Source organism: Carassius auratus, unplaced genomic scaffold, assembly GCF_003368295.1.
Source record: "Carassius auratus strain Wakin unplaced genomic scaffold, ASM336829v1 scaf_tig00217858, whole genome shotgun sequence".
Classification (NCBI taxonomy): domain Eukaryota; kingdom Metazoa; phylum Chordata; class Actinopteri; order Cypriniformes; family Cyprinidae; genus Carassius; species Carassius auratus.
Window position 1 is genome coordinate 1 of NW_020529276.1, and position 25,825 is coordinate 25,825.

The 25,825-nt window shown below is 38.9% G+C and overlaps 17 non-coding genes and 15 pseudogenes across 17 annotated transcripts; all 32 read left to right on the forward strand.

Annotated features, from left to right (window-relative positions):
• The first annotated feature begins 307 nt into the window (after window positions 1-307).
• On the forward strand, window positions 308-426 carry LOC113103759 (uncharacterized; annotated as a pseudogene).
• A 229-nt stretch (window positions 427-655) lies between these two features.
• LOC113103757 (uncharacterized) lies at window positions 656-771 on the forward strand (annotated as a pseudogene).
• Window positions 772-1,281: 510 nt separating this feature from the next.
• LOC113103733 (5S ribosomal RNA) lies at window positions 1,282-1,399 on the forward strand. The gene has a single exon (XR_003291595.1). It is a non-coding gene; the product is annotated as a 5S ribosomal RNA (ribosomal RNA).
• A 373-nt stretch (window positions 1,400-1,772) lies between these two features.
• Window positions 1,773-1,890, forward strand: LOC113103730 (5S ribosomal RNA). Its single transcript, XR_003291592.1, has one exon. It is a non-coding gene; the product is annotated as a 5S ribosomal RNA (ribosomal RNA).
• Window positions 1,891-2,261: 371 nt separating this feature from the next.
• LOC113103747 (uncharacterized) lies at window positions 2,262-2,380 on the forward strand (annotated as a pseudogene).
• A 939-nt stretch (window positions 2,381-3,319) lies between these two features.
• On the forward strand, window positions 3,320-3,438 carry LOC113103751 (uncharacterized; annotated as a pseudogene).
• Window positions 3,439-3,673: 235 nt separating this feature from the next.
• LOC113103754 (uncharacterized) lies at window positions 3,674-3,792 on the forward strand (annotated as a pseudogene).
• Window positions 3,793-4,013: 221 nt separating this feature from the next.
• Window positions 4,014-4,132, forward strand: LOC113103743 (5S ribosomal RNA). Its single transcript, XR_003291604.1, has one exon. It is a non-coding gene; the product is annotated as a 5S ribosomal RNA (ribosomal RNA).
• A 2,274-nt stretch (window positions 4,133-6,406) lies between these two features.
• Window positions 6,407-6,525, forward strand: LOC113103737 (5S ribosomal RNA). Its single transcript, XR_003291599.1, has one exon. It is a non-coding gene; the product is annotated as a 5S ribosomal RNA (ribosomal RNA).
• Window positions 6,526-6,892: 367 nt separating this feature from the next.
• Window positions 6,893-7,011, forward strand: LOC113103744 (uncharacterized; annotated as a pseudogene).
• A 502-nt stretch (window positions 7,012-7,513) lies between these two features.
• On the forward strand, window positions 7,514-7,631 carry LOC113103734 (5S ribosomal RNA). The gene has a single exon (XR_003291596.1). It is a non-coding gene; the product is annotated as a 5S ribosomal RNA (ribosomal RNA).
• A 7,288-nt stretch (window positions 7,632-14,919) lies between these two features.
• On the forward strand, window positions 14,920-15,038 carry LOC113103753 (uncharacterized; annotated as a pseudogene).
• A 379-nt stretch (window positions 15,039-15,417) lies between these two features.
• Window positions 15,418-15,536, forward strand: LOC113103740 (5S ribosomal RNA). Its single transcript, XR_003291602.1, has one exon. It is a non-coding gene; the product is annotated as a 5S ribosomal RNA (ribosomal RNA).
• Window positions 15,537-15,757: 221 nt separating this feature from the next.
• Window positions 15,758-15,876, forward strand: LOC113103735 (5S ribosomal RNA). The gene has a single exon (XR_003291597.1). It is a non-coding gene; the product is annotated as a 5S ribosomal RNA (ribosomal RNA).
• Window positions 15,877-16,383: 507 nt separating this feature from the next.
• On the forward strand, window positions 16,384-16,502 carry LOC113103749 (uncharacterized; annotated as a pseudogene).
• A 371-nt stretch (window positions 16,503-16,873) lies between these two features.
• On the forward strand, window positions 16,874-16,992 carry LOC113103738 (5S ribosomal RNA). Its single transcript, XR_003291600.1, has one exon. It is a non-coding gene; the product is annotated as a 5S ribosomal RNA (ribosomal RNA).
• Window positions 16,993-17,502: 510 nt separating this feature from the next.
• Window positions 17,503-17,621, forward strand: LOC113103752 (5S ribosomal RNA). The gene has a single exon (XR_003291605.1). It is a non-coding gene; the product is annotated as a 5S ribosomal RNA (ribosomal RNA).
• A 221-nt stretch (window positions 17,622-17,842) lies between these two features.
• LOC113103748 (uncharacterized) lies at window positions 17,843-17,962 on the forward strand (annotated as a pseudogene).
• Window positions 17,963-18,469: 507 nt separating this feature from the next.
• On the forward strand, window positions 18,470-18,588 carry LOC113103741 (5S ribosomal RNA). Its single transcript, XR_003291603.1, has one exon. It is a non-coding gene; the product is annotated as a 5S ribosomal RNA (ribosomal RNA).
• A 509-nt stretch (window positions 18,589-19,097) lies between these two features.
• On the forward strand, window positions 19,098-19,215 carry LOC113103762 (5S ribosomal RNA). Its single transcript, XR_003291607.1, has one exon. It is a non-coding gene; the product is annotated as a 5S ribosomal RNA (ribosomal RNA).
• A 379-nt stretch (window positions 19,216-19,594) lies between these two features.
• On the forward strand, window positions 19,595-19,713 carry LOC113103731 (5S ribosomal RNA). The gene has a single exon (XR_003291593.1). It is a non-coding gene; the product is annotated as a 5S ribosomal RNA (ribosomal RNA).
• A 513-nt stretch (window positions 19,714-20,226) lies between these two features.
• Window positions 20,227-20,345, forward strand: LOC113103739 (5S ribosomal RNA). Its single transcript, XR_003291601.1, has one exon. It is a non-coding gene; the product is annotated as a 5S ribosomal RNA (ribosomal RNA).
• A 511-nt stretch (window positions 20,346-20,856) lies between these two features.
• Window positions 20,857-20,975, forward strand: LOC113103745 (uncharacterized; annotated as a pseudogene).
• A 380-nt stretch (window positions 20,976-21,355) lies between these two features.
• LOC113103761 (5S ribosomal RNA) lies at window positions 21,356-21,474 on the forward strand. Its single transcript, XR_003291606.1, has one exon. It is a non-coding gene; the product is annotated as a 5S ribosomal RNA (ribosomal RNA).
• Window positions 21,475-21,695: 221 nt separating this feature from the next.
• Window positions 21,696-21,814, forward strand: LOC113103736 (5S ribosomal RNA). The gene has a single exon (XR_003291598.1). It is a non-coding gene; the product is annotated as a 5S ribosomal RNA (ribosomal RNA).
• A 506-nt stretch (window positions 21,815-22,320) lies between these two features.
• Window positions 22,321-22,437, forward strand: LOC113103746 (uncharacterized; annotated as a pseudogene).
• A 381-nt stretch (window positions 22,438-22,818) lies between these two features.
• Window positions 22,819-22,937, forward strand: LOC113103729 (5S ribosomal RNA). Its single transcript, XR_003291591.1, has one exon. It is a non-coding gene; the product is annotated as a 5S ribosomal RNA (ribosomal RNA).
• Window positions 22,938-23,307: 370 nt separating this feature from the next.
• On the forward strand, window positions 23,308-23,426 carry LOC113103750 (uncharacterized; annotated as a pseudogene).
• Window positions 23,427-23,933: 507 nt separating this feature from the next.
• LOC113103756 (uncharacterized) lies at window positions 23,934-24,053 on the forward strand (annotated as a pseudogene).
• A 221-nt stretch (window positions 24,054-24,274) lies between these two features.
• Window positions 24,275-24,393, forward strand: LOC113103732 (5S ribosomal RNA). The gene has a single exon (XR_003291594.1). It is a non-coding gene; the product is annotated as a 5S ribosomal RNA (ribosomal RNA).
• A 510-nt stretch (window positions 24,394-24,903) lies between these two features.
• On the forward strand, window positions 24,904-25,024 carry LOC113103760 (uncharacterized; annotated as a pseudogene).
• A 374-nt stretch (window positions 25,025-25,398) lies between these two features.
• Window positions 25,399-25,516, forward strand: LOC113103755 (uncharacterized; annotated as a pseudogene).
• The last annotated feature ends 309 nt before the right edge of the window (window positions 25,517-25,825 follow it).

Below are 25,825 nucleotides of genomic sequence, written 5' to 3' on the forward strand. Positions count from 1 at the left end.
TCTGAATATTAGCAGGTTTGGGCCTGGTTAGTACTTGGATGGGAGACTGCCTGGGAATACCAGGTGCTTTAATCTTTTGGAAAATTTCACGAATATATATATAATCTTTCATTAAAAAAAAAAAAAAAAAAAAAGTCAATGCCCGATCTCTGAATCTTAGCAGGTTTAGGTCTGGTTAGTACTTTGATGAGAGAATGCCTAGGAATACCAGGTGCTTTAAGCTTTCGGTTTTCTTTCCTACTTATATAATGTACTGGTGATTAGATGGGTCGGTCTTTAAATAGCCCTCTCTTGCCAGCAGTCTTTGGCTTACGGTCATACCACCTGGCTATGCCCCATCTCGTCTGATCTCGGAAGCTAAGCAGGTTTGGGCCCTGGTGGTACTTGGATGGGAGACCGCTCTGGGAATACCAGGTGCTTTAATCTTTTGGGAAAAATTCACGAATTATTTAATAATCTTTCTATTAAAAAAAAAAAAAAAAAAAAAAGTCAATGCCCGATCTCTGAATTTAGCATTTAGTCTGTTAGACATTTGATGAGAGATGCCCTAGGAATACCAAGGTGCTTTAAGCTTTCGGGTTTCTTCCTACTTGTTATAATGTACTGGTGATTAGATTGGTCGGTCTTTAAATAGCCTCTCTTTGCAGCAGTCTTGGCTTACGGTCATACCAACCTGGCTATGCCCCTCTCGTCTGATCTCGCAAGCTAAGCAGGTTTGGCCTGGTTGTACTTGGATGGGAGACCGCCTCGGAATACCAGGTGCTGTAAGCTTTTTGGACATTTTTCACTTAGTATATAATAATTTTGCAAAAAAATAGAGTCAATGCCCTGATCTCTGAATCTTAGCAGTTTTAGGTCAGGTTAGTACTTGGATGGAGACCGCCTCGGAATACAGGCGCTGTAAGCTTTTTGGACATTTTTCACTTAGTATATAATAATTTTACCAAAAAAATATAGTCAATGCCCGACCCCTGAATATTAGCAGGTTCGGGCATGGTTTACTTCATGGATGGGAGACTGCCTGGGAATACCAGGTGCTTTAATCTTTTGGAAAAATTTCACGAATTATATAATAATCTTTCATTAAAAAAAAAAAAAAAAAAAAAAAGTCAATGCCCGATCTCTGAATCTTAGCAGGTTTAGGTCTGGTTAGTACTTTGATGAGAGACTGCCTAGGAATACCAGGTGCTTTAAGCTTTTGGGTTTTCTTTCCTACTTATATAATGTACTGGCGATTAGATTGGCTGGTCTTTAAATAGTCCTCTCTTTGCAGCAGTCTTCGCTTACGGCCATACCAACCTGGCTATGCCCGATTTCGTCTGATCTCGGAAGCTAAGCAGGTTTGGCCTCGTTAGTACTTGGATGGGAGACCGCCTGGGAATACCAGGTGCTGTAAGCTTTTTGGACATTTTTCACTTAGTATATAATAATTTTGCCAAATAATAGAGTCAATGCCCGATCTCTGAATATTAGCAGGTTTGGGCCTGGTTAGTACATGGATGGGAGACTGCCTGGGAATACCAGGCGCTTTAATCTTTTGGAAAATTTCACGAATTATATAATAATCTTCCATAAAAAAACAAAATAAAAAACGAAAGAGTCAATGCCCGATCTCTGAATCTTAGCAGGTTTAGGTCTGGTTAGTACTTTGATGAGAGACTGCCTAGGAATACCAGGTGCTTTAAGCTTTTGGGTTTTCTTTCCTACTTATATAATGTACTGGCGATTAGATTGGCTGCTCTTTAAATAGCCCTCTCTTTGCAGCAGTCTTCGCTTACGGCCATACCAACCTGGCTATGCCCATCTCGTCTGATCTCGGAAGCTAAGCAGGTTTGGGCCTGGTTAGTACTTGGATGGGAGACCGCCTGGGAATACCAGGTGCTGTAAGCTTTTTGGACATTTTTCACTTAGTATATAATAATTTTGCCAAAAAATATAGTCAATGCCCGACCTCTGAATATTAGCAGGTTCGGGCATGGTTTACTTCATGGATGGGAGACTGCCTGGGAATACCAGGTGCTTTAATCTTTTGGAAAATTTCACGAATTATATAATAATCTTTCATTAAAAAAAAAAAAAAAAAAAAAAGTCAATGCCCGATCTCTGAATCTTAGCAGGTTTAGGTCTGGTTAGTACTTTGATGAGAGACTGCCTAGGAATACCAGGTGCTTTAAGCTTTTGGGTTTTCTTTCCTACTTATATAATGAACTGGTGATTAGATTGGTCGGTCTTTAAATAGCCCTCTCTTTGCAGCAGTCTTGGCTTACGGTCATACCAACCTGGCCATGCCCCATCTCGTCTGATCTCGGAAGCTAAGCCGGTTTGGGCCTGGTTGGTACTTGGATGGGAGACCGCCTCGGAATACCAGGTGCTGTAAGCTTTTTGGACATTTTTCACTTAGTATATAATAATTTTGCCAAAAAATAGTCAATGCCCTGATCTCTGAATCTTAGCAGGTTTAGGTCTGGTTAGTACTTGGATTGGAGACCGCCTGGGAATACCAGGCGCTGTAAGCTTTTAGGACATTTTTCACTTAGTATATAATAATTTTACCAAAAAATATAGTCAATGCCCGACCTCTGAATATTAGCAGGTTCGGGCATGGTTTACTTCATGGATGGGAGACTGCCTGGGAATACCAGGTGCTTTAATCTTTTGGAAAATTTCACGAATTATATAATAATCTTTCATAAAAAAAAAAAAAAAAAAAAAAAAAAAAGTCAATGCCCGATCTCTGAATCTTAGCAGGTTTAGGTCTGGTTAGTACTTTGATGAGAGACCGCCTCGGAATACCAGGTGCTGTAAGCTTTTTGGGACATTTTTCACTTAGTATATAATAATTTTGCCAAAAAATAGAGTCAAAGCCCTGGTCTCTGAATCTTAGCAGGTTTAGGTCTGGTTAGTACTTGGATTGGAGACCGCCTGGGAATACCAGGTGCTGTAAGCTTTTTGGACATTTTTCACTTAGTATATAATAATTTTGCCAAAAAATATAGTCAATGCCCGACCTCTGAATATTAGCAGGTTCGGGCATGGTTTACTTCATGGATGGGAGACTGCCTGGGAATACCAGGTGCTTTAATCTTTTGGAAAATTTCACGAATTATATAATAATCTTTCATTAAAAAAAAAAAAAAAAAAAAAAAGTCAATGCCCGATCTCTGAATCTTAGCAGGTTTAGGTCTGGTTAGTACTTTGATGAGAGAATGCCTAGGAATACCAGTTGCTTTAAGATTTTGGGTTTTCTTTCCTACTTATATAATGTACTGGTGATTAGATTGGTCGTTCTTTAAATAGCCCTCTCTTTGCAGCAGTCTTGGCTTACGGTCATACCAACCTGGCTATGCCCCATCTCGTCTGATCTCGGAAGCTAAGCAGGTTTGGGCCTGGTTAGTACATGGATGGGAGACTGCCTGGGAATACCAGGTGCTTTAATCTTTTGGAAAATTTCACGAATTATATAATAATCTTTCATTAAAAAAAAAAAAAAAAAAAAAAAAGTCAATGCCCGATCTCTGAATCTTAGCAGGTTTAGGTCTGGTTAGTACTTTGATGAGAGACTGCCTAGGAATACCAGGTGCTTTAAGATTTTGGGTTTTCTTTCCTACTTATATAATGTACTGGTGATTAGATTGGTCGGTCTTTAAATAGCCCTCTCTTTGCAGCAGTCTTTGCTTACGTTCATACCAACCTGGCTATGCCCCATCTCGTCTGATCTCGGAAGCTAAGCAGGTTTGGGCCTGGTTGGTACTTGGATGGTAGACCGCCTCGGAATAACAGGTGCTGTAAGCTTTTTGGAAATTTTTCACTTAGTATATAATAATTTTGCCAAAAAATAGAGTCAATGCCCGATCTCTTAATCTTAGCAGGTTTAGGTCTGGTTAGTACTTTGATGAGAGACTGCCTAGGAATACCAGGTGTTTTAAGCTTTCGGGTTTTCTTTCCTACTTATATAATGTACTGGTGATTAGATTGGTCGGTCTTTAAATAGCCCTCTCTTTGCAGCAGTCTTGGCTTACGGTCATACCAACCTGGCCATGCCCCATCTCATCTGATCTTGGAAGCTAATCAGGTTTGGGCCTGGTTGGTACTTGGATGGGAGACCGCCTCGGAATACCAGGTGCTGTAAGCTTTTTGGACATTTTTCACTTAGTATATAATAATTTTTCCAAAAAATAGAGTCAATGCCCTGATCTCTGAATCTTAGCAGGTTTAGGTCTGGTTAGTACTTGGATGGGAGACCGCCTCGGAATACCAGGCGCTGTAAGCTTTTTGGACATTTTTCACTTAGTATATAATAATTTTACCAAAAAATATAGTCAATGCCCGACCTCTGAATATTAGCAGGTTCGGGCATGGTTTACTTCATGGATGGGAGACTGCCTGGGAATACCAGGTGCTTTAATCTTTTGGAAAATTTCACGAATTATATAATAATCTTTCATTAAAAAAAAAAAAAAAAAAAAAAAAGTCAATGCCCAATCTCTGAATCTTAGCAGGTTTAGGTCTGGTTAGTACTTTGATGAGAGACTGCCTAGGAATACCAGGTGCTTTAAGCTTTTGGGTTTTCTTTCCTACTTATATAATGTACTGGTGATTAGATTGGTCGGTCTTTAACCCCTTACTAGTAACAACCCTTTTTTGTCATGGAGACCGAAATTACATACCCAAAATAAAAAGGTTTCTGCTCATGATTCTTTCTGACTAGATACATAATCAACCTTTGTTCACAAAGCTGACACTTTAAAGTTTACTGTTCAGGAATCAGAATCACTCAGACTGTTATGATAATAGAGATATATAAGCTCAAACATAAAAACAAAAATAAAAATATAAAAAACATATGTTTTAAATGTATTTAAAAAAATGTTGATGTAGGAAATGAGTTTGAAAACACAGTGTAGCTAAGACCACAAGTCTTCCAAACCTTCATAAAAAATTTCATAATCGAATCTGTAAAACAGTGAATTTTATGAAATATTTTCTAAGGCCATGTCATGTGTGTTTTTAGAGAAGGCTAATCAGATTGATTTATGGCCCTTGTCATCTCTGTGAGATCTCACATTTAAACTCTCCTGTGTATTTTGTGTTTGTTTGGCTGTGAAAACTGCCCGATTAATCCCTATCTGTTATTCCATTGTTCTCACCAAACGAGTCTTTCACACCTCCGCCAGGTATGACACATTATCCGCATTATTCTTTTATCATTATTCTTTTGTTTTTATTCCACCTTTATTAGCCTTGATTGTGGTTTTTCAGGCTTTACAAAGACACAAAGCAGCAATCTCACTTCAGTCTCTGTTTGCATTTAGCCCTTATTTATCAAAAATACTACTATAAAAATACAACAAAACATTTTCTTACGACCTTACGTGAATTATTGAGACAAAAATGCATTATGAAGAAGAAAAGCACCTGCTATTAGTAGCATTGGTGCTAACGTTAGCATCAAGCTACATCTGACAATTTATGAAATTATTAGTACACTTTTACTAAAAACTCACTTTAAACCCCGATCGAGTGTTTATAATAACTTCCTTTAGCGATCAGGGGTGGAATTTGGTCGTTTACTGTTGTAAAAATATGTTATTTGTAGCCTTTTTCATCGCTGCACAAGTTAGCATTTCCGATGTACATTTTCGATTTTTTTTTATAAAAACGCCCCAGATCTCAAGAAATTCTAATACCAAGCTTTACTATCGTAATCGCGGGTTTATTGTTCGGATATTTTGTGTGTACAGAGGTGTTTCAGTGTTGTTTTGGCCAGATAACTACCAGGAAGTGTGCAGGAAGCATGTGACACGATGGGGCGGTGTCCAGATATTACACTCTCAGATTGACTTTTGGGAAGGCCCAATCAGAGTCTGAGCCACACAGCACGAGCTGCCGGCACAGCAAACACATACACAGATCGCTGGGAGAGGCTGTTTATCATCTGATCGCGTAAATCCGTGGAAAATGAATAGAAATGACGATTCTGTCTGAAGAAATATGAAGTAAACATCAGTAAATATATCCATATATCTCCGCAGAAATGCATCTTTGGTCTATAAATCTTTATTGACGCTGTTCAGTGAGTCTATGTGAACACAAATAAACCGCTTTTGACGTGACTGAATATGACTGAGTGGTGAATTTCTATTCAAAATGTGGCATAATACGGATTTATTATTTTGCACTCCTGACATAAATCACTAAATATCTGTCACTGCAACAATGTTTTATCAAAATATTGGTCAAATATCGAAGCTAGAGTCTTTAAACTTTCAATTGATGCATAGTTTGTCCAGATGAAGTAAGACAGTGATGTTTAATGTGCTGTGAAAGTGAAACAATAATAAACTGGGGCCGTCAGCGATGTTTGCACGTAAAAGGGTTAAATAGCCCTCTCTTTGCAGCACTCTTGGCTTACGGTCATACCAACCTGGCTATGCCCCATCTCGTCTGATCTCGGAAGCTAAGCAGGTTTGGGCCTGGTTGGTACTTGGATGGGAGACCGCCTCGGAATACCAGGTGCTGTAAGCTTTTTGGACATTTTTCACTTAGTATATAATAATTTTGCCAAAAAATAGAGTCAAAGCCCTGATCTCTGAATCTTAGCAGGTTTAGGTCTGGTTAGTACTTGGATTGGAGACCGCCTGGGAATACCAGGTGCTTTAATCTTTTGGAAAATTTCACGAATTATATAATAATCTTTCATTAAAAAAAAAAAAAAAAAAGTCAATTCCCGATCTCTGAATCTTAGCAGGTTTAGGTCTGGTTAGTACTTTGATGAGAGACTGCCTAGGAATACCAGGTGCTTTAAGCTTTTGGGTTTTCTTTCCTACTTATATAATGTACTGGTGATTAGATTGGTCGGTCTTTAAATAGCCCTCTCTTTGCAGCAGTCTTGGCTTACGATCATACCAACCTGGCTATGCCCCATCTCGTCTGATCTCGGAAGCTAAGCAGGTTTGGGCCTGGTTGGTACTTGGATGGGAGACCGCCTCGGAATACCAGGTGCTGTAAGCTTTTTGGACATTTTTCACTTAGTATATAATAATTTTGCCAAAAAATAGAGTCAAAGCCCTGATCTCTGAATCTTAGCAGGTTTAGGTCTGGTTAGTACTTGGATTGGAGACCGCCTGGGAATACCAGGTGCTGTAAGCTTTTTGGACATTTTTCACTTAGTATATAATAATTTTGCCAAAAAATATAGTCAATGCCCGACCTCTGAATATTAGCAGGTTCGGGCATGGTTTACTTCATGGATGGGAGACTGCCTGGGAATACCAGGTGCTTTAATCTTTTGAAAAATTTCACGAATTATGTAATAATCTTTCATTAAAAAAACAAAAAAAGCCAATGCCCAATCTCTGAATCTTAGCAGGTTTAGGTCTGGTTAGTACTTTGATGAGAGACTGCCTAGGAATACCAGGTGCTTTAAGCTTTTGGGTTTTCTTTCCTACTTATATAATGTACTGGCGATTAGATTGGCTGGTCTTTAAATAGTCCTCTCTTTGCAGCAGTCTTCGCTTACGGCCATACCAACCTGGCTATGCCCGATTTCGTCTGATCTCGGAAGCTAAGCAGGTTTGGCCTCGTTAGTACTTGGATGGGAGACCGCCTGGGAATACCAGGTGCTGTAAGCTTTTTGGACATTTTTCACTTAGTATATAATAATTTTGCCAAATAATAGAGTCAATGCCCGATCTCTGAATATTAGCAGGTTTGGGCCTGGTTAGTACATGGATGGGAGACTGCCTGGGAATACCAGGCGCTTTAATCTTTTGGAAAATTTCACGAATTATATAATAATCTTCCATAAAAAAACAAAATAAAAAACGAAAGAGTCAATGCCCGATCTCTGAATCTTAGCAGGTTTAGGTCTGGTTAGTACTTTGATGAGAGACTGCCTAGGAATACCAGGTGCTTTAAGCTTTTGGGTTTTCTTTCCTACTTATATAATGTACTGGCGATTAGATTGGCTGCTCTTTAAATAGCCCTCTCTTTGCAGCAGTCTTCGCTTACGGCCATACCAACCTGAGGGCGCTAGAGAGCTACAGGAAGTGTTGGCTGCAGTAGGGAGATGAAGGCTCTCCTCCATTTTGTTTTTTCAGTTTGTGTTTGTTTGTAAGTTGTTTTTGGACTTTAGTTCAGTTTTTTTTGTGTGTTTTTCAGTTTTAAACCACCTAACATCAGCTTTTTGCTGGCTGGAGGGTGGTTTCTTTGTTTTTTGTTTTTTTGTTTTTCTCTTAAAATGGACGGATTAATGGATCACGACACAGGACATACTAATATGCTTTTAATATCCAAATCCGTTAAAGGATTTTTAGGCTGCATTAATTAGGTAAACTGGAACCGGAACACTTCACACAACACCGTACTTTCTACATCATTAGAAGAATGGCATCTACGCTAATATTTGTCTGTTTCTCTCTTGTTCCGAGGTCACCGTGGCCACCAGATCCAGTCTGTGTCCAGATCAGAGGGTCACTGCAGTCACCAGGATCCAGTACGTATCCAGACCAGATGGTGGATCAGCACCTAGAAAGGACCTCTACTGCCCTGAAAGACAGCGGAGACCAGGACAACTAGAGCCCCAGATACAGATCCCCTGTAAAGACCTTGTCTCAGAGGAGCACCAGGACAAGACCACAGGAAACAGATGATTCTTCTGCACAATCTGACTTTGCTGCAGCCTGGAATTGAACTACTGGTTTCGTCTGGTCAGAGGAGAACTGGCCCCCAAACTGAGCCTGGTTTCTCCCAAGGTTTTTTTCTCCATTCTGTCACCGATGGAGTTTCGGTTCCTTGCCGCTGTCGCCTCTGGCTTGCTTAGTTGGGGTCACTTCATCTACAGCGATATCATTGACTTGATTGCAAATTAAAACAGACACTATTTCAACTGAACAGAGATTACATAACTGAATTCAATGATGAACTGCCTTTAACTATCATTTTGCATTATTGAGACACTGTTTTCCAAATGAATGTTGTTCAGTGCTTTGGCGCAATGTATTTTGTTTAAAGCACTATATAAATAAAGGTGATTGATTGATTGATTGACCGGCTGGAGAGACATGTATGGCAAACGACACTGGACTGGTTGGAGAGAGACGTATGGCAAACGACACCGGATTGGCTGGAGAGAGACGCATGGCAAACGATAATGGACTGGCTGGAGAGAGACGCATGGCAAACGATACTGGATTTGGCGGAGAGACACGATCAATAAATGTCACTGGACTGGGAAATCGACTACGAGCTGGGAATGGAAATAACCAAGGTACGATGGACAAATTTCTTGAGAGAAAATATCTAAAGGAGGCTACAGTGATTGTGAACGTAGAGAATGTGATCGAGGTGAGAGCAGAGGATATCATCAAGGCTGTATCAAAACAATGTGGACACGGGAAAATCCTGGCACTAAGGCCAAGACAAGGAAAAGAATATGAATTAACAATGGAGAAAGAAGAAACATGTGACAAACTGATTGATGGACTGATGATAAAAGGAGTGAACTGTGAGGTAAAACATTTGCAAAACAGAGATTATGTTGTTTCCTTCATGCACCTGCCCGTCTATATTGATGACAAAGAAATTATAGGTAAATTGGAAGGATGGGGAATTAATCCCATTTCACAGATAAAAAGAAGATGTTACCCGGGCACTGACATAGAAGACAAAACAAGGTTCCTAAAAGTGAGATGCACAGCCATCAGGTGAAGACCTGTAGGCTGTGCATGAGCCCTGGACACTTGCTGAAAGACTGCCCAGATTTTAAGTGCCGGAAGTGCGAGGAGAGGGGACATTTTGCAAGAGATTGCAATGCTGTCAGATGCCCAGGGTGTCAAGAAGTTTTAAATAAATGTGAATGTTGGATGGAAAGAGAGGAAGGAGGTATGGAACTTCAGTTGGACGGACAGGTGCATGAAGGAAACAGCGAGGTGGAAAGAGAAACTGATGAAGGACAAGAGGAAGGCGGATTGCAACAAGAAGAAACAGAAGGAGGAGCGAGCAACAGAGAGGAAGAAGGAGAAAAAGTAAATGATGCAGACGAGGAGCATACAACAGAACAGGACACCCAATGGACGGAAATGGAAATATCGGACAGTTTTAAAAATCTTTTAGATGGCATGGACGGAGATGGACATAGAATGGATGATCAAAACAAAGAAATGGACAGTGGAGAAGAAACGAGGATGGATAACATGGAAAAAGACAGAGAGGAGAGATGGCAAATAAGAAGGCGAACATTAAAGGTAAAACCAAATGTGGAAAATGCTAGAAAAAAGATAATGACAATGGGCGGAGTGAAAATTGTAAACAGATATGAAGTGTTAAGTGGGTTGGAGGGAGAAGATGGAAAGTAATGTTTGTTATGTATTTATTTTTCTTTTTAATGGTCTTAAGTTGTGTTACTTTTAATGCAAGGGGACTGATGGACATGGGTAAATTTGAAAAAGTGAAGGAAAAATGCCAAGGCGAAGATGTTATTGTTTTACAAGAAACAAATTGGAAAGAGAGTGTGATGGAGGACTATAAAAAGAAATGGGAAGGGGATATTTTATATAACAATGGGGATGGAAGGCTTGGAAGAGGAGTGGCTTTTTTAATAAGGAAAGATGTTTTTAATTCAAGTAGGGTAGTGTATAAAGATAAGATGGGGAAATGTAAGGTGGTTGAAGTAAATTGTGAAGGACGTGAACTGATTTTAGTCAATGTACATGCGCCAACAGAGGAGAAGGAAAAGAAAGATTTTTTTTATGTTTTAAGAAATATCATAAACAAGTATACGGAAATAATAATGATAGGGGATTTTAACAGTTTTTAGTAAACAAGACATGGCAGAAGGAATGGTTTTTAAAAATGACAAGGGGAGAAAAGAATTAAAAGCATTAATGGGAGAAAATGATATCATCGATGTGTGGAGAGAAAGAAATGAAAAGATAAAAGAATTTTCAAGGAGGCAAATAGTGGGGCAGTTTGTGTGTGAAACAAGAATAGACTTTATTTTATGTACAAGAAATGTGGAGAATTTTATAAAAAAGATTAAGTATGAAGAAACAAGTTTTAGCGATCACAAGTTTTTATTTTTTAAAGTAGACTGGAGTAAAGTGCAAAGAGGGCCGGGAGTCTGGATTTTAAATACAGAGGTTTTAAAGAATGAAGATTATGTTTTAAGTATAAAGGAGATAATTGAAAAGGAAAAAGAAAATGAAATGTATAGTGAGGATAAGCGAATGTGGTGGGAGAATGTGAAATATCTGGTAAAAAAGTTTACAATAACATATTGCAAATTAATTAATAAATGTAAGAAAAATAAGGAAAGAGAGCTAAGAAAAAACTTAAATGAGGAACTGGATAAGGCAGAAAAAAGCATAGAGAAAATAAAAGAAATAGAAGGTAGACTGAAGGAAATGGAAGAGGAGAAATATGAAGCTGCAAGATTAAGAAGCAAAGCAAAATATACAGTGGAGGGGGAGAAGTGCACAAAATTTTTCTTTGATCTAGAGAAAAGAAAAGGGAAAGCAGACATGATTAAAGAAATAAGGGGCAAAAATGGGAGAATAGTAGAAGAAAATGCAGACATTTTAGAGGAAATAAAATCATATTATGAGAACTTATTCTGTACAGAGGGGGTAAAAGAAGGAGAAAAAGTGGAATTACTGAAGCAAATAAAAGCCAGAGTAGGAGAAGTGGATAAACAAGAGTGTGATGATGAAGTAAGAGAAGAAGAAATAAAAAGAGCAATAATTGGGTTAAACAAGAGGAAAAGTCCAGGGATAGATGGGTTGGGGAGTGAGTTTTACATTGTTTTTAAAGATGTTTTAACAACTATCTTAAAATAAGTATTTGACGAGATTTTTAGGAAAGGTGAGATGAACAAAAGGATGGGAATGGGATTAATGAAGCTGATATATAAAAGGAAAGGAGACAAAGTGGAGTTAAAGAATTATAGGCCTATAACAATGCTTAACACAGATTTAAAGATTTTATCAAAAATTTTAGCTAACAGATTAAAAGAAGTGATGCCCACAATAATTCAAACAAACCAAGCTTACAGTATTAAAGGAAGAGACATTGCAGATACAACAATGAGCATAAAAGATACCATAAGATATATTAATGAAAAGAAGAAAGATGGTTTTATAATCAGTTTGGACTTTGAAAAGGCTTTTGACAGGGTAGAGCATGATTTTTTATTTGGGGTTTTGGATACTTTTGGTTTTGGACGGAATTTTATTAAATGGGTTAAGATTTTATATAAAGGTGCTGTAACGAGAGTTAAATGTAATGGGTTTTTAACAGAGTGTTTTAAATTAACAAGATCAATTAGACAGGGCTGCCCGTTGTCGGCACTTTTATATGCTTTAGTTGCGGAACCACTTGGGTTAATGGTAGAACAGGAAGGGAGAATAAAAGGAATAGGCATAGAGGGAGGAGAGAATAAAATATTTCAATACGCTGATGATACTACGCTATTGCTGCAAGATTTGTTGAGTGTAAGGGAAGTGATGAAAATAGTACAATCATTTTGCAGGGGATCTGGGGCTAAAGTGAATGAGGATAAAATGGTATACATGAGATTTGGGCGAAGTGAGGTTTTAACTGGGCACTTTAATTTTAAGGAAATGAATGAAATAAAGATTTTAGGTGTTTTAATGGGGAGGGATGAAACCAAAGCAGAAGGAATTATGTGGGAGGAGATGTTAGGAGGGATCGAGAGAAGGTTGAATTTTTGGAGATTAATGTCCTTAACTTTGAAGGGGAGGGTTTTAATTTTGAATGTTTTAATGGTTTCTAAGTTATGGCATATTTTATATGTGGCTTCAATGCCGTTGTGGACGGAAAAAAGGCTGAAAAATGTTTTTTAGATTTTTTATGGGAAGGAAAGCCACCGAGAATTGCATATAACACTTTAATAGGAGTAATGGGGAAGGGGGGGCTAGGGCTAATGGACGTGGAGCAAAGAAAGAACAGTTTAAGGGTGAAAATCATAAGCAAATATCTAGACGAAGGAAATAAAGCAGCATGGAAAAGAACAATGGGGCATTTTTTAAACAAGTGTAGTCATTTTAATCTGGGGGACAACATTTTATGGATGAAAACAAAAAATTGGATGACGGAGGGGATGCCAGAATTTTATAGAGAACTGATGGGAGCATGGGGAAAATTTTTAGATAATGTGCATTTTAAGCCACAAGGTAGAGAGAACATTTTAAATCAGCCTTTATTCTTAAATAACTGCATTTTAAATCAAGGGAAGCAGGTTTTTTTTAAGAAGTGGTGGGATGTGGGAATCATGAAAGTCAGAGATGTTTTATATGAATTCAAAGAGGGGTTTTTACCAGTTCAATACATTGTGGATGTGATGGAGGAGGCAAAGGAGGATTATACCAGACAAGAGATTACAAACAAATATGATTTAATTAAGAATGCTATACCTAAAGAATGGATAAAGAGAATTGAAAATATGGAAGAAGAAGATCAAGGGAAAGATGTGTATGTAAATATGGGGGGAAATTGTGTGCTTTTAAAGAATGTAAAGTGAAAATATTTTATTGTTTTTTTTAGAGATGTGGTTTTCAAGAAACCTGTTGTAAATGAATATTGGCTACAGATGGTCAATGATGTAACAGAAGAAAAAATATGGGGGAATATAAAGGGGAAAATTGTACAGACTAAACTGGAGAATATGGAATATTTTATCAGAAACAAAGCAGTGTTCACAGACGTAATTTTAAGCAAAATTGGGATGGAGGAAAGTGCAATATGTAAAGTTTGCCAAGATGCTGATGAAGGGTTTTTACACTTGTTTTTATATTGTGATAAGCTGAAAGATTTTAATGAGAGGTGTAAAAGCATGATTTTAAGTTTGAGAGGAGAGGGAAATGGGAACTTTGAGTGGGAAAAGGTGTTAATGTTGGGCATTAATGAGAAATGTCAACATGAGAAGCTGATAAATTTACTTGTGATGCTGATGAAAAGTGCGATTTGGGAAAGAAGAGTGGTGGTGAAAAAGGAAAATGTTTTAATTGATGTATGGAATGTGTTTAGGAGAAAAGTTGAAAAATATGTTGAATGTCTGTTTTATTATTTTAAGTTGGAGGAAACAATTGATGTCTTTTATAATATTTTTACTCAGGAGGTGTTAAAGGTTTTCAAAGAGCTGGGGATTAAATTGTCATTTTTAAAAGATTAAAATATTTAATGACTTCTTTTTAAATGTAAGATGTCTGTCAATTCAAATTAGGAGTTTTGTATGTCAAAGAAATAATCTTATGTATTTTTGTATGTGAATAATTGATATGTATGTTTGAATTGATTAATTTCTTCAATAAAAAAAGGCCATGCCCGAAAAAAAAAAAAAGAAAAAAAAAAAAAAAAAAGGCTATGCCCGATCTTGTCTGATCTCGGAAGCTAAAAAAAAAAAAAAAAAAAAAAAAAAAAGGCTATGCCCCATCTCGTCTGATCTCGGAAGCTAAGCAGGTTTGGGCCTGGTTAGTACTTGGATGGAAGACCGCCTGGGAATACCAGGTGCTGTAAGCTTTTTGGACATTTTTCACTTAGTATATAATAATTTTGTCAAAAAATAGAGTCAATTCCCGATCTCTGAATCTTAGCAGGTTTGGGCCTGGTTAGTACATGGATGGGAGAATGCCTGGGAATACCAGGTGCTTTAATCTTTTGGAAAATTTCACGAATTATATAATAATCTTTCATTAAAAAAAAAAAAAAAAAAAAAAAAAAAAAAAAAAAAGTCAATGCCCGATCTCTGAATCCTAGCAGGTTTAGGTCTGGTTAGTACTTTGATGAGAGACTGCCTAGGAATACCAGGTGCTTTAAGCTTTTGGGTTTTCTTTCCTACTTATATAATGTACTGGTGATTAGATTGGTCGGTCTTTAAATAGCCCTCTCTTTGCAGCAGTCTTGGCTTACGGTCATACCAACCTGGCTATGCCCCATCTCGTCTGATCTCTGAAGCTAAGCAGGTTTAGGCCTGGTTGGTACTTGGATGGGAGACCGCCTCGGAATACCAGGTGCTGTAAGCTTTTTGGACATTTTTCACTTAGTATATAATAATTTTGCCAAAAAATATAGTCAATGCCCGACCTCTGAATATTAGCAGGTTCGGGCATGGTTTACTTCATGGATGGGAGACTGCCTGGGAATACCAGGTGCTTTAATCTTTTGGAAAATTTCACGAATTATATAATAATCTTTCATTAAAAAAAAAAAAAAAAAAAAAAAAAATAAAGTCAATGCCCGATCTCTGAATCTTAGCAGGTTTAGGTCTGGTTAGTACTTTAATGAGAGACTGCCTAGGAATACCAGGTGCTTTAAGCTTTTGGGTTTTCTTTCCTACTTATATAGTGTACTGGTGATTAGATTGGTCGGTCTTTAAATAGCCCTCTCTTTGCAGCAGTCTTGGCTTACGGCCATACCAACCTGGCTATGCCCCATCTCGTCTGATCTCGGAAGCTAAGCAGGTTTGGGCCTGGTTAGTACTTGGATGGGAGACCGCATGGGAATACCAGGTGCTGTAAACTTTTTGGACATTTTTCACTTAGTATATAATAATTTTGTCAAATAATAGAGTCAATGCCCGATCTCTGAATCTTAGCAGGTTTGGGCCTGGTTAGTACATGGATGGGAGACTGCCTGGGAATACCAGGTGCTTTAATCTTTTGGGTTTTCTTTCCTACCTATATAATGTACTGGTGATTAGATTGGTCGGGCTTTAAATAGCCCTCTCTTTGCAGCAGTCTTGGCTTACGGTCATACCAACCTGGCTATGCCCCATCTCGTCTGATCTTGGAAGCTAAGCAGGTTTGGGCCTGGTTGGTACTTGGATGGGAGACCGCCTCGGAATACCAGGTGCTGTAAGCTTTTTGGACATTTTTCACTTAGTATATAATAATTTTGCCAAAAAATAGAGTCAAAGCCCTGATCTCTGAATCTTAGCAGGTTTAGGTCTGGTTAGTACTTGGATTGGAGACCGCCTGGGAATACCAGGTGCTGTAAGCTTTTTGGACATTTTTCACTTAGTATATAATAATTTAGCCAAAAAATATAGTCAATGCCCGACCTCTGAATATTAGCAGGTTCGGGCATGGTTTTACTTCATGGATGGGAGACTGCCTGGGAATACCAGGTGCTTTAATCTTTTGGAAAATTTCACTAATTATATAATAATCTTTCATTAAAAAAAAAAAAAAAAAGAGTCAATGCCCGATCTCTGAATCTTAGCAGGTTTAGGTCTGGTTAGTACTTTGATGAGAGACTGCCTAGGAATACCAGGTGCTTTAAGCTTTTGGGTTTTCTTTCCTACCTATATAATGTACTGGTGATTAGATTGGTCGGTCTTTAAATAGCCCTCTCTTTGCAGCAGTCTTGGCTTACGGTCATACCAACCTGGCTATGCCCCATCTCGTCTGATCTCGGAAGCTAAGCAGGTTTGGGCCTTGTTGGTACTTGGATGGGAGACCGCCTCGGAATAACAGGTGCTGTAAGCTTTTTGGACATTTTTCACTTAGTATATAATCATTTTGCCAAAAAATATAGTCAATGCCCGACCTCTGAATATTAGCAGTTTCGGGCATGGTTTACTTCATGGATGGGAGACTGCCTGGGAATACCAGGTGCTTTAATCTTTTGGAAAATTTCACGAATTATATAATAATCTTTCATTAAAAAAAACAAACACAAAAAAAAGTCAATGCCCGATCTCTGAATCTTAGCAGGTTTAGGTCTGGTTAGTACTTTGATGAGAGACTGCCTAGGAATACCAGGTGCTTTAAGCTTTTGGGTTTCTTTCCTACTTATATAATGTACTGGTGATTAGATTGGTCGGTCTTTAAATAGCCCTCTCTTTGCAGCAGTCTTGGCTTACGGTCATACCAACCTGGCTATGCCCCATCTCGTCTGATCTCGGAAGCTAAGCAGGTTTGGGCCTGGTTGGTACTTGGATGGGAGACCGCCTCGGAATACCAGGTGCTGTAAGCTTTTTGGATATTTCACTTAGTATATAATAATTTTGCCAAAAAATAGAGTCAATGCCCTGATCTCTGAATCTTAGCAGGTTTAGGTCTGGTTAGTACTTGGATTGGAGACCGCCTGGGAATACCAGGTGCTGTAAGCTTTTTGGACATTTTTCACTTAGTATAGAATAATTTTGCCAAAAAATATAGTCAATGCCCGACCTCTGAATATTAGCAGGTTCGGGCATGGTTTACTTCATGGATGGGAGACTGCCTGGGAATACCAGGTGCTTTAATCTTTTGGAAAATTTCACGAATTATATAATAATCTTTCATTAAAAAAAAACAAACACAAAAAAAAAGTCAATGCCCGATCTCTGAATCTTAGCAGGTTTAGGTCTGGTTAGTACTTTAATGAGAGACTGCCTAGGAATACCAGGTGCTTTAAGCTTTTGGGTTTTCTTTCCTACTTATATAGTGTACTTGTGATTAGATTGGTCGGTCTTTAAATAGCCCTCTCTTTGCAGCAGTCTTGGCTTACGGCCATACCAACCTGGCTATGCCCCATCTCGTCTGATCTCGGAAGCTAAGCAGGTTTGGGCCTGGTTAGTACTTGGATGGGAGACCGCATGGGAATACCAGGTGCTGTAAACTTTTGGACATTTTTCACTTAGTATATAATAATTTTGTCAAATAATAGAGTCAATGCCCGATCTCTGAATCTTAGCAGGTTTGGGCCTGGTTAGTACATGGATGGGAGACTGCCTGGGAATACCAGGTGCTTTAATCTTTTGGGTTTTCTTTCCTACCTATATAATGTACTGGTGATTAGATTGGTCGGGTCTTTAAATAGCCCTCTCTTTGCAGCAGTCTTGGCTTACGGTCATACCAACCTGGCTATGCCCCATCTCGTCTGATCTTGGAAGCTAAGCAGGTTTGGGCCTGGTTGGTACTTGGATGGGGAGACCGCCTCGGAATACCAGGTGCTGTAAGCTTTTTGGACATTTTTCACTTAGTATATAATAATTTTGCCAAAAAATAGAGTCAAAGCCCTGATCTCTGAATCTTAGCAGGTTTAGGTCTGGTTAGTACTTGGATTGGAGACCGCCTGGGAATACCAGGTGCTGTAAGCTTTTTGGACATTTTTCACTTAGTATATAATAATTTAGCCAAAAAATATAGTCAATGCCCAACCTCTGAATATTAGCAGGTTCGGGCATGGTTTACTTCATGGATGGGAGACTGCCTGGGAATACCAGGTGCTTTAAACTTTTGGAAAATTTCACTAATTATATAATAATCTTTCATTAAAAAAAAAAAAAAAAAAGAGTCAATGCCCGATCTCTGAATCTTAGCAGGTTTAGGTCTGGTTAGTACTTTGATGAGAGACTGCCTAGGAATACCAGGTGCTTTAAGCTTTCGGGTTTTCTTTCCTACTTATATAATGTACTGGTGATTAGATTGGTCGGTCTTTAAATAGCCCTCTCTTTGCAGCAGTCTTGGCTTACGGTCATACCAACCTGGCTATGCCCCATCTCGTCTGATCTTGGAAGCTAAGCAGGTTTGGGCCTGGTTGGTACTTGGATGGGAGACCGCCTCGGAATACCAGGTGCTGTAAGTTTTTTGGACATTTTTCACTTAGTATATAATAATTTTGCCAAAAAATAGAGTCAAAGCCCTGATCTCTGAATCTTAGCAGGTTTAGGTCTGGTTAGTACTTGGATTGGAGACCGCCTGGGAATACCAGGTGCTGTAAGCTTTTTGGACATTTTTCACTTAGTATATAATAATTTTGCCAAAAAATATAGTCAATGCCCGACCTCTGAATATTAGCAGGTTCGGGCATGGTTTACTTCATGGATGGGAGACTGCCTGGGAATACCAGGTGCTTTAATCTTTTGGAAAATTTCACGAATTATATAATAATCTTTCATTATTAAAAAAAAAAAAAAAAAAAGTCAATGCCCGATCTCTGAATCTTAGCAGGTTTAGGTCTGGTTAGTACTTTGATGAGAGACTGCCTAGGAATACCAGGTGCTTTAAGCTTTTGGGTTTTCTTTCCTACTTATATAATGTACTGGCGATTAGATTGGCTGGTCTTTAAATAGTCCTTTCTTTGCAGCAGTCTTCGCTTACGGCCATACCAACCTGCTATGCCCGATTTCGTCTGATCTCGGAAGCTAAGCAGGTTTGGGCCTGGTTAGTACTTGGATGGGAGACCGCATGGGAATACCAGGTGCTGTAAACTTTTTGGAAATTTTTCACTTAGTATATAATAATTTTGTCAAATAATAGAGTCAATGCCCGATCTCTGAATCTTAGCAGGTTTGGGCCTGGTTAGTACATGGATGGGAGACTGCCTGGGAATACCAGGCGCTTTAATCTTTTGGAAAATTTCACGAATTATATAATAATCTTCCATAAAAAAAAAAAAACTAAAAAAAAAACTAAAGAGTCAATGCCCGATCTCTGAATCTTAGCAGGTTTAAGTCTGGTTAGTACTTTGATGAGAGACTGCCTAGGAATACCAGGTGCTTTAAGCTTTTGGGTTTTCTTTCCTACTTATATAATGTACTGGCGATTAGATTGGCTGGTCTTTAAATAGCCCTCTCTTTGCAGCAGTCTTCGCTTACGGCCATACCAACCTAGCTATGCCCCAACTCGTCTGATCTCGGAAGCTAAGCAGGTTTGGGCCTGGTTAGTACTTGGATGGGAGACCGCCTGGGAATACCAGGTGCTGTAAGCTTTTTGGACATTTTTCACTTAGTATATAATTATTTTGTCAAATAATAGAGTCAATGCCCGATCTCTGAATCTTAGCAGGTTTTGGCCTGGTTAGTACATGGATCGGAGACTGCCTGGGAATACCAGGTGCTGTAAGCTTTTTGGACATTTTTCACTTAGTATATAATAATTTTGCCAAAAAATATAGTCAATGCCCGACCTCTGAATATTAGCAGGTTCGGGCATGGTTTACTTCATGGATGGGAGACTGCCTGGGAATACCAGGTGCTTTAATCTTTTGGAAAATTTCACGAATTATATAATAATCTTTCATTATAAAAAAAAAAAAAATAAAAAAAAAAGTCAATGCCCGATCTCTGAATCTTAGCAGGTTTAGGTCTGGTTAGTACTTTGATGAGAGACTGCCTAGGAATACCAGGTGCTTTAAGCTTTTGGGTTTTCTTTCCTACTTATATAATGTACTGGTGATTAGATTGGTCGGTCTTTAAATAGCCCTCTCTTTGCAGCAGTCTTGGCTTACGGTCATACCAACCTGGCTATGCCCCATCTCGTCTGATCTCGGAAGCTAAGCAGGTTTGGGCCTGGTTGGTACTTGGATGGGAGACCGCCTCGGAATACCAGGTGCTGTAAGCTTTTTGGATATTTCACTTAGTATATAATAATTTTGCCAAAAAATAGAGTCAATGCCCTGATCTCTGAATCTTAGCAGGTTTAGGTCTGGTTAGTACTTGGATTGGAGACCGCCTGGGAATACCAGGTGCTGTAAGCTTTTTGGACATTTTTCACTTAGTATAGAATAATTTTGCCAAAAAATATAGTCAATGCCCGACCTCTGAATATTAGCAGGTTCGGGCATGGTTTACTTCATGGATGGGAGACTGCCTGGGAATACCAGGTGCTTTAATCTTTTGGAAAATTTCACGAATTATATAATAATCTTTCATTAAAAAAATCAAACACAAAAAAAAAAAGTCAATGCCCGATCTCTGAATCTTAGCAGGTTTAGGTCTGGTTAGTACTTTAATGAGAGACTGCCTAGGAATACCAGGTGCTTTAAGCTTTTGGGTTTTCTTTCCTACTTATATAGTGTACTGGTGATTAGATTGGTCGGTCTTTAAATAGCCCTCTCTTTGCAGCAGTCTTGGCTTACGGCCATACCAACCTGGCTATGCCCCATCTCGTCTGATCTCGGAAGCTAAGCAGGTTTGGGCCTGGTTAGTACTTGGATGAGAGACCGCCTAGGAATACCAGGTGCTGTAAACTTTTTGGACATTTTTCACTTAGTATATAATAATTTTGTCAAATAATAGAGTCAATGCCCGATCTCTGAATCTTAGCAGGTTTGGGCCTGGTTAGTACATGGATGGGAGACTGCCTGGGAATACCAGGCGCTTTAATCTTTTGGAAAATTTCACGAATTATATAATAATCTTCCATAAAAAAAAAAAAAACTAAAAAAAAAACTAAAGAGTCAATGCCCGGTCTCTGAATCTTAGCAGGTTTAAGTCTGGTTAGTACTTTGATGAGAGACTGCCTAGGAATACCAGGTGCTTTAAGCTTTTGGGTTTTCTTTCCTACTTATATAATGTACTGGCGATTAGATTGGTCGGTCTTTAAATAGCCCTCTCTTTGCAGCAGTCTTGGCTTACGGTCATACCAACCTGGCTATGCCCCATCTCGTCTGATCTCGGAAGCTAAGCAGGTTTGGGCCTGGTTAGTACTTGGATGGGAGACCGCATGGGAATACCAGGTGCTGTAAACTTTTTGGACATTTTTCACTTAGTATATAATAATTTTGTCAAATAATAGAGTCAATGCCCGATCTCTGAATCTTAGCAGGTTTGGGCCTGGTTAGTACATGGATGGGAGACTGCCTGGGAATACCAGGTGCTTTAATCTTTTGGGTTTTCTTTCCTACCTATATAATGTACTGGTGATTAGATTGGTCGGTCTTTAAATAGCCCTCTCTTTGCAGCAGTCTTGGCTTACGGTCATACCAACCTGGCTATGCCCCATCTCGTCTGATCTTGGAAGCTAAGCAGGTTTGGGCCTGGTTGGTACTTGGATGGGAGACCGCCTCGGAATACCAGGTGCTGTAAGCTTTTTGGACATTTTTCACTTAGTATATAATAATTTTGCCAAAAAATAGAGTCAAAGCCCTGATCTCTGAATCTTAGCAGGTTTAGGTCTGGTTAGTACTTGGATTGGAGACCGCCTGGGAATACCAGGTGCTGTAAGCTTTTTGGACATTTTTCACTTAGTATATAATAATTTAGCCAAAAAATATAGTCAATGCCCGACCTCTGAATATTAGCAGGTTCGGGCATGGTTTACTTCATGGATGGGAGACTGCCTGGGAATACCAGGTGCTTTAATCTTTTGGAAAATTTCACTAATTATATAATAATCTTTCATTAAAAAAAAAAAAAAAAAAAGTCAATGCCCGATCTCTGAATCTTAGCAGGTTTAGGTCTGGTTAGTACTTTGATGAGAGACTGCCTAGGAATACCAGGTGCTTTAAGCTTTTGGGTTTTCTTTCCTACTTATATAATGTACTGGCGATTAGATTGGCTGGTCTTTAAATAGTCCTTTCTTTGCAGCAGTCTTCGCTTACGGCCATACCAACCTGATATGCCCGATTTCGTCTGATCTCGGAAGCTAAGCAGGTTTGGCCTCGTTAGTACTTGGATGGGAGACCGCCTGGGAATACCAGGAGCTGTAAGCTTTTTGGACATTTTTCACTTAGTATATAATAATTTTGCCAAATAATAGAGTCAATGCCCGATCTCTGAATATTAGCAGGTTTGGGCCTGGTTAGTACATGGATGGGAGACTGCCTGGGAATACCAGGCGCTTTAATCTTTTGGAAAATTTCACGAATTATATAATAATCTTCCATAAAAATAAAAAAAAACTAAAAAAAAAACTAAAGAGTCAATGCCCGATCTCTGAATCTTAGCAGGTTTAAGTCTGGTTAGTACTTTGATGAGAGACTGCCTAGGAATACCAGGTGCTTTAAGCTTTTGGGTTTTCTTTCCTACTTATATAATGTACTGGCGATTAGATTGGCTGGTCTTTAAATAGCCCTCTCTTTGCAGCAGTCTTCGCTTACGGCCATACCAACCTGGCTATGCCCCAACTCGTCTGATCTCGGAAGCTAAGCAGGTTTGGGCCTGGTTAGTACTTGGATGGGAGACCGCCTGGGAATACCAGGTGCTGTAAGCTTTTTGGACATTTTTCACTTAGTATATAATTATTTTGTCAAATAATAGAGTCAATGCCCGATCTCTGAATCTTAGCAGGTTTTGGCCTGGTTAGTACATGGATGGGAGACTGCCTGGGAATACCAGGTGCTTTAATCTTTTGGAAAAATTTCACGAATTATATAATAATCTTTCATTAAAAAAAAAAAAAAAAAAAGAGTCAATGCCCGATCTCTGAATCTTAGCAGGTTTAGGTCTGGTTAGTACTTTGATGAGAGACTGCCTAGGAATACCAGGTGCTTTAAGCTTTTGGGTTTTCTTTCCTACCTATATAATGTACTGGTGATTAGATTGGTCGGTCTTTAAATAGCCCTCTCTTTGCAGCAGTCTTGGCTTACGGTCATACCAACCTGGCTATGCCCCATCTCGTCTGATCTCGGAAGCTAAGCAGGTTTGGGCCTTGTTGGTACTTGGATGGGAGACCGCCTCGGAATAACAGGTGCTGTAAGCTTTTTGGACATTTTTCACTTAGTATATAATCATTTTGCCAAAAAATAGAGTCAAAGCCCTGATCTCTGAATCTTAGCAGGTTTAGGTCTGGTTAGTACTTGGATTGGAGACCGCCTGGGAATACCAGGTGCTGTAAGCTTTTTGGACATTTTTCACTTAGTATATAATAATTTTGCCAAAAAATATAGTCAATGCACGACCTCTGAATATTAGCAGGTTCGGGCATGGTTTACTTCATGGATGGGAGACTGCCTGGGAATACCAGGTGCTTTAATCTTTTGGAAAATTTCACAAATTATATAATAATCTTTCATTAAAAAAAAAAAAAAAAAAAAGTCAATGCCCGATCTCTGAATCTTAGCAGGTTTAGGTCTGGTTAGTACTTTGATGAGAGACTGCCTAGGAATACCAGGTGGTTTAAGATTTTGGGTTTTCTTTCCTACTTATATAATGTACTGGTGATTAGATTGGTCGGTCTTTAAATAGCCCTCTCTTTGCAGCAGTCTTTGCTTACGTTCATACCAACCTGGCTATGCCCCATCTCGTCTGAATCTCGGAAGCTAAGCAGGTTTGGGCCTGGTTGGTACTTGGATGGTAGACCGCCTCGGAATAACAGGTGCTGTAAGCTTTTTGGAAATTTTTCACTTAGTATATAATAATTTTGCCAAAAAATAGAGTCAATGCCCGATCTCTTAATCTTAGCAGGTTTAGGTCTGGTTAGTACTTTGATGAGAGACTGCCTAGGAATACCAGGTGCTTTAAGCTTTCGGGTTTTCTTTCCTACTTATATAATGTACTTGTGATTAGATTGGTCGGTCTTTAAATAGCCCTCTCTTTGCAGCAGTCTTGGCTTACGGTCATACCAACCTGGCTATGCCCCATCTCGTCTGATCTCGGAAGCTAAGCAGGTTTGGGCCTGGTTGGTACTTGGATGGGAGACCACCTCGGAATACCAGGTGCTGTAAGCTTTTTGGACATTTTTCACTTAGTATATAATAATTTGCCAAAAAATAGAGTCAATGCCCTGATCTCTGAATCTTAGCAGGTTTAGGTCTGGTTAGTACTTGGATGGGAGACCGCCTCGGAATACCAGGCGCTGTAAGCTTTTGGACATTTTTCACTTAGTATATAATAATTTTACCAAAAAATATAGTCAATGCCCGACTCTGAATATTAGCAGGTTCGGGCATGGTTTACTTCATGGATGGAGACTGCCTGGGAATACCAGGTGCTTTAATCTTTTGGAAAATTTTACGAATTATATAATAATCTTTCATTAAAAAAAAAAAAAAAAAAAAAAAAAAGTCAATGCCCGATCTCTGAATCTTAGCAGGTTTAGGTCTGGTTAGTACTTTGATGAGAGACTGCCTAGGAATACCAGGTGCTTTAAGCTTTTGGGTTTTCTTTCCTACCTATATAATGTACTGGTGATTAGATTGGTCGGTCTTTTAAATAGCCCTCTCTTTGCAGCAGTCTTGGCTTACGGTTCATACCAACCTGGCTATGCCCCAATCTCGTGCTGATCTCGGAAGCTAAGCAGGTTGGGCCTTGTTTGGTACTGGATGGGAGACCGCCTCGGAATAACAGGTGCTGTAAGCTTTTTGGACATTTTTCACTTAGTATATAATCATTTTGCCAAAAAATATAGTCAATGCCCGACCTCTGAATATTAGCAGGTTCGGGCATGGTTTACTTCATGGATGGGAGACTGCCTGGGAATACCAGGTGCTTTAATCTTTTGGAAAATTTCACGAATTATATAATAATCTTTCATTAAAAAAAAAAAAAAAAAAAAAAAAAGTCAATGCCCGATCTCTGAATCTTAGCAGGTTTAGGTATGGTTAGTACTTTGATGAGAGACTGCCTAGGAATACCAGGTGCTTTAAGCTTTTGGGTTTTCTTTCCTACCTATATAATGTACTGGTGATTAGATTGGTCGGTCTTTAAATAGCCCTCTCTTTGCAGCAGTCTTGGCTTACGGTCATACCAACCTGCTATGCCCCATCTCGTCTGATCTCGGAAGCTAAGCAGGTTTGGGCCTTGTTGGTACTGGGATGGGAGACCGCCTCGGAATAACAGGTGCTGTAAGCTTTTTGGACATTTTTCACTTAGTATATAATCATTTTGCCAAAAATAGAGTCAAAGCCCTGATCTCTGAATCTTAGCAGGTTTAGGTCTGGTTAGTACTTGGATTGGAGACCGCCTGGGAATACCAGGTGCTGTAAGCTTTTTGGACATTTTTCACTTTTATATAATAATTTTGCCAAAAAATATAGTCAATGCCCGACCTCTGATATTAGCAGGTTCGGGCATGGTTTACTTCATGGATGGGAGACTGCCTGGGAATACCAGGTGCTTTAATCTTTTGGAAAATTTCACAAATTATATAATAATCTTTCA